The sequence below is a fragment of the Caretta caretta genome, chromosome 7, assembly GCF_965140235.1.
Source record: "Caretta caretta isolate rCarCar2 chromosome 7, rCarCar1.hap1, whole genome shotgun sequence".
NCBI classification, from domain to species: domain Eukaryota; kingdom Metazoa; phylum Chordata; order Testudines; family Cheloniidae; genus Caretta; species Caretta caretta.
The window spans coordinates 123,302,469-123,313,143 of record NC_134212.1 but is presented as its reverse complement, the minus strand read 5'-3'; the positions used below and the strand labels follow the sequence as shown (position 1 = coordinate 123,313,143).

The 10,675-nt window shown below is 56.6% G+C and overlaps 1 long non-coding RNA gene across 1 annotated transcript; it reads right to left on the bottom strand.

Annotated features, from left to right (window-relative positions):
* Nucleotides 1-4,902: 4,902 nt before the first annotated feature.
* LOC125639603 (uncharacterized) lies at nt 4,903-10,263 on the bottom strand. The gene is made up of 3 exons (XR_007357528.2): nt 8,178-10,263; nt 6,781-7,063; nt 4,903-5,751 (listed from the first exon to the last, which is right to left on the bottom strand). It is a non-coding gene; the product is annotated as an uncharacterized LOC125639603 (long non-coding RNA).
* Nucleotides 10,264-10,675: the final 412 nt, after the last annotated feature.

Genomic DNA, 10,675 nt, shown 5'->3' with positions numbered 1-10,675 from the left:
GACACACTGTGCTCAGCCCAGCACCCACCGACAAACAACAAACCAGCATGTACGATGGTGAAAATTACAATTCAGTGCGGCAACATATCTCGGTCAGACATTTGGAAGGATTATTGAATAAATAGCTGCGAGTAAGAAGGAAATTAGTTTGAAGGAAGCTGGTTTGAAGGTGAGGAATCAAGAGGCTCCTCTGTTGGCCGAAGTGTCCCCGGGCCGGTTCTGCGGAGGAAGCATGACAGAGATTCTCCTGGTCCCACCTCAGCTCTGGCACGCCCCAGCCCTGCTCGCTTTTGGGAAGGCTGAGGGCACCACTTCCAAGGGGCCGGAGCGATTCCTGCCCCGGGACCAGCCCTGGCTGCGCTGCTGACATAGTCGCCTCCCAGCAGGTCCGGGGAGTGCGGCCAGGAGGCGGGGGGTGGGTCTCTGGCGGGCTGGGGGGGCGCTGGGCTGTGAGGGGGCAGGGAAGTTGTGTGTGCTGGGGCACTAGGGAGTGCGGGTTCTGTGGCGGGTGCGGGGCACTTGTGGTGGGGCTGTGGGCGGGGGGGAGCGCTGGGCCGGGGTCTTGTGCAGGGCGCTGTGCATTTGTGGGGGAGGGTTGGTCAGCAGGGGCACTCGGCATAGCAGGTCCAGGGGGCCTCTGGCCATAGGGAGTCGGGGGGGGGGGGTGTTGGGCGGGAGGGGGGCTGTGTGGTGCGGCATGGGCCCGCCCCCCAGGGGAAGGGGCACACTGGCTGCACAGGGCTGGGCAGGCCACTGTGCGTCTGGCAACTGCCGGTTTGTAAATCGTGGCCTCGCACTGGGCTGGGCAGAGCAGGGCCGCCCCTGCCATGCCATGCCCCATTGCCCCTGGCTGGCCCCTCCCTCTGGGGACTGACCTCCCCGCACCATGCTCCATGGCCCCCATGGGGGCCTACAGATATGTTTGGCACCGTGCTCACAAAAGGTTAATCCAGCCCTGACTGGGGTGCCCCCTGCACCACGGGACTCGGACAGTTAGTCAGAGCTCCCAACACACAAGGCATCAGGGCTATCATCTATCTGTCTATCCATCCCCATCCTCCCCGTCTACCTATCTATCCCCATCCACTCCCCTATCTATCTATCCATCCCCATCCACCCCCTCTATCCATCGATCCCCACCCACCCCCTCTATCTATCCGTCCATCCCCATACACTCTCACACTCTCGCTCTCTCTGATGGCCCCTGGTAGCATCTGACCCCTCTTCATCTTGCAAACAGCTCTGGCTCCATCCCCTCCCCTGCGAATTGGAGACTTTGCCGCCCCCAGGCCACACTTGTGGCCCACCGTCCCACAGACTCGGGGGCTGTCGTACGTGCGTGTGGATCATTTTTTTACCTTGCGCTGCCTTAGAAATATATTGTATTCGCAACTAATCCTGGTCAATTACAGCATAATAAAACACATAATAAAAACGTAATTCATTTTTCCCGAGTGTTCCCTCTCCCCACATCTTGGCAAGCTATTAAAAATTTGTCTTCATTTTTCTGGCAAGAGCCTTGTACCTTTTCATCTTTAATTTATGAGAGCAGAGCTGCAACTGACAAGTCTTATTGCGCAGCAGGCTCCTCCATTGTTTATCAGCCCCCGATTGATGGCATGGCAGGGAGATATGCAATATGCCAAGGTGGAGGTTGGAGGGGGCTGGAGGGGGGGAGGGGAGGTGAATGGTACCTGCCCCTCTCTCTGCTCCGGCCCTGATCCTGTTCTCACTGAAGTCAGGGGACGTTTTGCCATTGACATCAAGGAAAGGAGGAGTAAGCTAAGCCAAAGCCCATTGACATCAGTGGAAAGATGAGCTGTGCAGGCTTCAGAGCAGGCCTTCACAAGGAAGCATGGCTGGGCAGTTAAGGAGCTCAGCTCCGCCACTGACTCACTTTTAGCCTTGGGCAAGTCCCATCCCATCCTCTCAGTTTCTCCACCCGTGAAAAGGTGAGGGTGATATTTCACTCTCCTCGGAGCGGGAGGCTGAACTGCTGTGGATCTCCCAGGCTGTGCCTGGTGAAAGACACCGGTAGCAGGGCTACTTGAGTTGCTCCTTGTCAATAACGCTCGTTCCAAACGTAGCCACTTCCTGGGTAACCAGTCTCCCCGGCCCGGCCCTGATTTGCACCAGTGCAGCCCTCGTGCATCAACACCTGCCCCGTAGTTCGAATGGTGAATTCCAGCGCGTCGGTCGCTTGCCGTCAGTTCCTGGCTACGTGTTACCCCTGTCTGCCATGTCTGTCCCCCAGCGGGACGGCTGTCCGTTTGAACAAAGCAAAGTGGTGCGGTGAACTTGCTGCAGGAAGGTGCCTTGGAGAGTGGTGACTGTTTTCACCATGCCTCGAAATCAGTGAATCGCGGGACCCCTGGGAACTCAGCCTGTCGGCCGACCTTGCCCAACAAGACTGCTCACTGGGGGAGGGGGCCGCACCCGGCCTCCCCCCCTCAGCACACCCCATCCCCTCCCTGTAGTTTCACTGGCCTGAACAGCCCCTCTTGCATTGAACCTCGGACATGGCCCAGCTAGCCGGCTGGCCTGGCTGTGTTAATCCCCATGGGGGGGAGGGGGTGGCGTATTAAGCCTTTGTTTATTTTGTCTGGTAGGGGGGTAATTACAGTCACAGCCACCCAGATGCTGCCGGTGTGACCTGTGAGGGACAAGCACCCACCTCCCATAACACCCTCCAGCTCCTCGTCTCCTGAGGAACGAGAGACTGCAGCCCTGGGGGCCGGTAGCAGGAGCAGAAGGGGATTAGAACCGGATCAGGGTCACGCTAGGATGGGAGGAAGGTTGGAATGAGATCAGGACTGGAGTGACGTCAGGATCGGGATCATGTTGGGATCAGCAATGGGATCAGAGCAGGACTGGCTCCAGCTTGGATTGGGATGAGGAGTGGGGTGAGGGCTGGAATGAGGTCAGGTTTGGGAAGCGGAGCAGGAATAGAATCAGGAGCTGAAGGGGTCTGAGTGAGATCTAGGGAGGGGGAGAATATGCATGGGCCTGGGCTGGAAGGGCTGGACCTGGACCCTCCTGGGGTTGGGGATTTCTTGGGTCGGGGCTTTCTTGGGGCAGGGCATCCTAGGCTGGGGGGTACTTCAGAGGGCTGCGGCCACTGAGCAGCCAGGAACCCCTGCGTTCTGACACTGCCTGGGCCGATGTGGCCTGCTTCTCAGAGGGTCTGGGCACCTGCAGCAGCCCCCTGTGACTCACATGGGCAGGGGAAGCTGTGAGTGCTTAGGCGGTCTAAAAGCAGGCCTTCTCTGCCTCAGTTTCCCTTTCTGCAGGAGGGATCACCCCGGCCTGGTGCCTGTGAGGATCAAGAAGTGACAGCTCCTCCCAACCCACAGCCTGCAGGGGAGAGTCCAGTTGGGGGCAGGGCCTCGGTGCCAAGGGCTGTGGAGATCATAATACAGAGCCAACAGCCGGCGCTCTAGGCTTTAATGCAGCAGGGATTCCCAAGGAGACTACAGTTCCCAGCATGCAATGCTTCAGGGCCCCCCCCCACAGACAAAGGATTGTGAACTTGCAGCCAGCTAGGTTGGAGGAACCCTCTGTTCCTCAGTGGGATCCAGGATTTGGTGTCAGCTCATTGAGGAGGGGTGGTGGATTGAACGGCAGGTCTGGGTGCCTGTTCATATTTGAGGGACCCTCCCCCCAGGGTCTGTGGCTATTAGCACTGGCGGGTTGGCTGCAGCCTTTGCCGCCTGAGTCATTTTCCCCCTCGAGAGACTGCTACTGCCTGACCCAAAGCCCCTGGAGAGCAGGAGTTTCCCCACTGATTCCCCTGAGTGCAGGATCAGGCAGTTGGTGCCGCGTGGAGAGAGAACCACCACCCTGGCTCCGAGTGCCGCCCGCCCGTTGGGTCAGCCCAGAACCTCCAGCAGGCTCTGCTGAGCGTCCTCCCGCCTCTGGCAGGAATCGGGCCGGGAGGGGCGGCCCCAGATAATCTCTGCTGCCCCAGACCATAAGGGGAAAGTCAGGCCATCAGCCCATGGCTTCCACCAGGGCTGTCTCCAGCTGCTGTCCCTTTTGACACAAGCCACCTCCTCCCATGCTGCAGGGCAGCACCTGGTCTGGCCCCAACTATATTCCATGGGCATCAGTCATTTGTGCTCTGCCAGGTTCTCTAAAGCTCTTCCCAGATCTCCTGGCCACAAAGGACCATTAGATCGTCCAGTCTGAGTCCCATAGCACACCGGCCAGAGAACGTTGCCCACTTACTCCCATCTGGAGCCCAGTGTCTTGTGTGATCTTAAAAAGTAGCATTCTGAAGCACGCTGTGTAGCTATGTGTATCCATGGAAATGCAACGGGCACGCTCTTTAATCAAGCAGAGAACCCATTGGGGTTCTAGAGTCAAAACTCTAGAACTCTGCTCTAGAAAATTTCCAACTACATTGTGAGCCCTGGCAATTCAAGATGCAAAATACCATGTAGGCCTCCCAGCCCTGTTCTCTGAGGCTAATGCGGGGTTGTGTCCTTTGGTTTATTTGCTCAGATTTGGTCCAGTCTAGTTTGAAATATCTCCAGTTTAGCATCACTCCCCTGGAGGCCATTCCACAATCTAGTACAGCTGAAAGAAAGCGATTCCTGATAATCAACCTTTGTTTTTTCCCTTCTGTTATGATTTATGGAGGCACAGGCCTTAAACATGAGGTGTTTATTACAGAGAACTGGCAGCCACAAGAGGCATAAGCATAGTGTTGCCAGCTGCTGTGATGTTCAGTGTGTTTCTTAAAACCCTAGCTCCTGGAGTCCTGTGATGCGATGAGAATCTCACCTTTCACTTATTTAAAAAGTACGTTTCCAGCCCTCGTAGTCACAGAGAAAAGCTTGAAAAGGTGACCCATGTGCAATCGAACAGTTCAGAAACCGAAGGGCACATAAAGAAGCCAATACTGATTTATTTTTAATCTCCTGATTTTTAAGACATTCTCGTGATTTTTTGACCCAACTCGTAGAGTTGCCAATACAGCAAACAAGCTTCCACACGGCTCAAGTTCTACCTTTGTGTCTTTCGTTTACCAGCGTCTGGCACGCCACCCAACCCAGGGAGCCATCTACTGCAACTCACATACTGCAACTCAACATGTCCTGCCACCTTCCTTAATTTCATCCCAGGGCCCCTTCATACCACCTTCCTTGGCTCTTACAACCATTCAAACATTCTACTGTAGCTGGTTATCATGTCCCCATCCCCCTTCCTGCTCGCTTAGCCCAGCTAGGCGCATTCAGGTCTTTGCTCATAAATCAATCCCTCCGGCTCCTTAATCATTGTTATTTCTCTTTGAATTCCTCCCATCTTTCTGGTACCGAAGTGCTCAGGAAAGGCTCTGGCCAATTATGCTCACACCAGCAGATGGTAACAATAATCATCAGATTGCCTATTATACTGGCAGGGAACGGCCCGTTATTCCCTCTTCCCTCTGGATCTGGAGGGAGACTCTAGTTCGGGCCGAGAGCCTGGAGATTCAAGTCCCAGTATTCAGGCGTGTTTGGAGCTGGGTTTCTGGTTCAAGTCCATCAGAAAAGCCAGGCTCACGCCTGCTCGATCCACATCTGTTCTTTTCCAAAGCCCAGGGTGGCTCAGATCTCGGGGCCCTGCTGTGACCCCGTCAATCTAGTGAGCGAAGGGGCGGACATGCAACTGTTCCTGTGTTTCCGATACTGCCCTGAAAGCCCGGGGTGGAGCCCAGCCTAGCAAGGGCATCTCCAAGAATGTGCCTTTCTGAGAGGGCAGGGGGACCTAAAAGGAAAACAGACAAATGAGGCATTCATATTACTAGTGCCCAGAGGACACAATATCCATTTAAATGCACCGAATGCAATCAGGAGAAGGTCATTAATAGCTATTGCTTTTGCAGCTTGCTAGGATAATAGTTTAAGTGGTTAATGAAATTTTCATCCATGGGCAGAAGATGCTTGCAAAACACGAGGAGAGGAAGGGGGTAGGGGAAGTCCAGAACCCGATGACTAAAGCCGTCCGCAGCCTCTCCCCATGGCTCCGGCTGCTTTTCCTACAGGCGGGAGGTGACTTCATGCGTCAATCTCGCTGGCTGGCTGCTCATTACTTTTTCATTAGGTCCCCGTTATGACACGCATTAGCCCCCAGATGAACGAGGAGGTGGCGGTAGGTTGGGGGGCGATTTATTGAACCTATCCGTCATTCATGTGGCATCGTCACCTGCTCACAGCCCCCACTCCCCGGCCTGGGTCACCAGTCGCCCACTGAGAGAGGGAGTTTTGCTGGGATGGTCGCTCCAGGCTCCAAGGTGCTGGAGCTAAGTGGGGAATTATCATCCCCTGAGTTTTAGGTGTCGACCAGGCCTTCATGAGGCCAGATGAAGCCAGACCAGGGGACGGAAGAGGCTTCCTGGGCTGCAGCTGATGTCGGGAGCAGCTCCGGTTCTGCGGTGCAAACTATAGCTGTGAGTCTGGCTTTCAAGGCACGTGGGAGTGTTTGGATTCAGGGGGTTGGTTCAGCCCCCTACAGAAAAAACCGTAGCCTGTCTGCTAGGTGGTGTTGGGAGCACCGAAGGCCAGATTCAATATCCGGGGGTTCCTCTTGGCCTGGCAAAAACAGAACTGGCTCCCGCCACCCAGAAATCTGGGAAATCAAAACTGTGCCCCTGAGAAGTAATCCTCCTCCTCCTCCTCCTCCCCCCCCACCATCTGTGCATGACAAAAGAAAACTAGGGTGAAGGAATCCAGCATTAATTTGGGGAAACACCGCCACCACGATTCAAAAGCACGTCAATCACGTGTACACACCCACCTCCACCGGAAGCTGGGCAGTGTCCTTTGCCTCAGTTTCCCAGCTGGGAGTGGAAAAGTCCAGAGGCCAAATGTCCTTCACTCCCCTTTTCCTCCACTGCTCCCCACTCACAGCTGCTTGTCCGCTCCAGGGAGAGGGGTTCAAAAGTAGGAATTATTCTGATTGATTGACTGACTTGTATTCTTGGAATACCGGGGAACCCCAGGCCTAGACCAGCACCCCGTTGTGCTAGGCGCTGTACGAACACTGGACAAAAACAGTCCCTGTCCCATAGAGCTTTCATCTGCGTACAAAAGACAAGTGGAGACGGACAAACAGGGAAACAATCAGACAATATCAGTTAGATAGATCAGTGCCTGGCTATCTAATCTAATCTAGCTATTGTATTCATGTTAGTAATCCGGGGGCCCAATTCTCCACTGCCTTTCACCTTGAGGAGCCATTTACTTCCACGCTAGCGATGGCAGAGAAGGATCTATATCACGCGCATGACTGCCGAACCTAACCCTGCCCCCACAAAATCTGCACCTTCCTGCGGACACTCAGGTGCCAGGACGTCCGCCAGGGGAGATACATCCCTGGGGACATCCCGCATCTGGATCCCACGTCCGTGCTGACGGAGGCGACTGGCCCCGCTCATGCCGAGTCCGGCTCGGCGACTTCTCCACCGTCTCGTTGCCTTCGCCGCTCTTGGTGGATTCTGCTGGCTCATTTCCACTCGGGGACAGCCCCCTTCATGCCCTGAGCACCAACTGTTGTGTGGGATGTGGGTTTGAAAACCGCAGCTCAGAGCCAGGGCTAGGAGGGGGCTGAGCATGCCCCCTCCTCTAGTGGACACCAGCCTGCACCCCAAGAGGCCATCCTGTGACCCCCGATGTCCTAGCCAAGCTTTAAAGCATTGGCAGAGTGAGCCCAAGGTGAGCGAGAACCACGCTGCAGCGTCCCTGTGCTCTGCAGAGAGGAGTGTCCACCTGGCCAGCTTGGCTATTCCCCACCCCTTTTAACCACGTCCAGACGGGAGGGGGATACAGAGGCAGGGGTGCTATGTACCAGAGGGACGAAACCCTATTGATAACCCTGGTTTGTGCTCCGTTGGGGCCGGAGCAGGATCCTGGCTATCACTATCCTGCCCAGTAGCCCCATGGCAAAGGGCTCATGGGTAGATGTTCTATGGCGCTAGTGGTGAATACCCGCAACGTCCCTACTCAGAGCAAACGAAGCCGGGCCTGTACTTTCCACATGCTGCCTTTGCTACGTCTCTTCAAAACCCAATGGATGCCAAGTGGCAGGCCACTCCGCCTGCTCGTGGGGGGTCGCACCCCTAAATTAGGGTCCAATCGGATGTCCCCCTCCCACGTTCCCAGGGCACACCCTGGTGGGGAAATGCAGAGACCCACCTTCATTCCCTGCGCCTCTGGGCCATGACGGTGTCACGAGGCAAGGCTGAAGTCATCGTGTGGTGCCATCGTGCCCATGGGTGACTCTCCTGCCATCATCCTTGGACAGAGCTGGGCAGGGATGAGCCAATGCTTCTTCTGGGGCTGGAAGAAACAAGGCCCCAACCTAAATCCTCAGCCACCCTCAACCTCAGCTGGAGTCACCCTTGTCCGTTCCAGCTGTTGGACCCACCTTTTGCCCACTCAAGAGACTGAGCTAGTTCGGAGAACAACCTTCATTGAAAGGGGCTTGTCTAAGCCAAAGCCAGACTCTGGCCCTGTAGAAGTTCTCCCAGCACCACGGCTCATCTCAGGAGCCTTAAGCGGGAGCCAGAGGACGGTCCGAGTCCCGACACTCTTCACCACAAGAGTTTGGAGCCACCGCTCTGGTCCTGCCCTGGCTGGAAGCCGAACTTTTAGGAGCCGTTCGGTAAAGGAAGACAGCGTCAGTGAGAAGAAGAAATCTCACAACGGGGAAACGGGTCAGAAATCACTTGCAACGGTTGCACCAAAGGGATGCGAGTGAACACGAGGGAGCCTCCATGTGGTGCAGGAAGCTCATGGTCCACCTGTCTCGGATTACTTCCTCGCAGGACTTGCGGCTAAAGGCTGCAGCTGTTTCACATCCATCAAAGAGAAAGACCCAGAGCTGGATTTCATTCCCAGCAGGAGCCCGGGACCCAAACCCAACCAGAGAGAGTGGGGAAGAGGGTTCCTGCCTTTTCCCTGTCATGTAATGACTTTCCAAAAAGCAAACTAGATCTGGGGGTTCCTGGGGATCCATGTTCCCCTGGCCCCTCAGCTCTGGCTTGTAATGGCTGGAAAGAAAAGGGGGGGGGTCTAAAAGCAGGAGGGAGTCCCGGCCTGTGCCCAACTGTGAGAGACCTTTGGTGAAACAAACGCACTGTGTCACTGTCAGGCTAATGTGCTGAAATTCCAGCTGCTGGGCCCAGGAGTCGGATGGGCTTAGCAGGGCCCGCCTGGGTCGGGATCTGTCAGAGCTGTTCGTGTGGGATCCGAGGTGGCCGGATGCAGAATAGCGCAGGGTTAGAACTCACGACCGAGGGGGATCAGGAGCTCTTTTCAGTCCCAGGGGAGGCTGGGATTCGTTTGATGGGGTGGGGCTTTCCCCTGCTGCCCCTGCACCTCCTTTACTCTCTTCCTGCTTCCTTTAGCTTGGTGAACTGGGGTTCACAGGTGAGCTGGGGTTCGGGGCGAAGGTTCAGGCTGGCAGTGATTAGCGCCCAGCCAGACCAGGTGCTCAGATATCCCCCAGGCGCTCGGCCTTGTGGGTGATGCGTGGGTCCCACAGCAACAGGCTGGCGTAGACCCCACAGTGATGGCTGGGCCATGGACCCTGTGGTGCTGGGTGGGCACATGGACCCACCACACTGGGCACTGCACAGACCCTGCGGTGACAGGTACGGCACCCACCCTGCCGCAATGGGTGAGGGGGGCCCAGACGCTGTGGTGATGGGCAGGCGGGGAGCAGACCGCCACCGAGATGGGCGCAGACCCTGCAGCAACAGGTGGGTGGGCCCCAGGAAGCCGGACTGTCCCCTCCCTTGCACCGACTTCAGCGACACGCTAGGCCGCCGGGGCCCCACATGGCTGCTTGGTGCCAGGCTGGCCCTGCCATGCAGCCCGAAACCCACCAGAACCAGCCCCGCGAGGATTTCCTCGGTACTCCCATCCCCCCCAGCTGGCCTGCATGGGGGAGCCCACCCCAGCAGCAGCTGGTGCAGGTCAGCCAGGACATGGGAAGCCCTACCTTGATTTCTCTGGGTGCAGAGCACCCTCTGCTGGGGAGCCCAGCTCCCTGCAGAAGGGAGCGGGGATGGGGGGGCAAGGGGCAGAGATAAGTGGTGAGTTCAAGTCACAGTGACACACCCAGGGGTGAGCACTGGATTATCCCAGGGAAAGCATCGGCCAGGTGGGAGCTCATCAGATAGGGGTGATCAGCCCCACACCGAGCCTCAGGCGGACCCAGGTTTGGATGCAGCATGTTGCCACTCGGCTCCTTCTCTCCGTTGTATTTTGCTTGCAGTTCCCGGCCCCTCCCCACCCCGAATTTTCCTTCAAGTTTCCAGATCAAATAACTCCCCTCTCCCTGCAGTAAACACACCAGAGGGTGATCAGGCTGCAGGTGCCACGTGCCCAGGGATTCCAATACAACATGGGGTCCCGAGGCAAGTGCAGCGCAAAGGTGCCGCCCGCAGCAACCTTGCTGCCCTGGGACAGCATGTGAGCCTGTGGAACTCCCTGCTGCAGGACCGGGCAGGAGAAAAGCAGCATAGTGAGTTTCAAGCAAAGGGTGAGACCCTTGAGCACGCAGGAGAAGGGAGCAGCAGCTTGACCAATAAACATTGCACGGGCCACCCGTCCTCTGATTTTGGGACGTCCGCTGAGGCTGGGATCAGAAGGCAGGTGTTCAGGTCTCTGAACCTAATCTGCCAGAC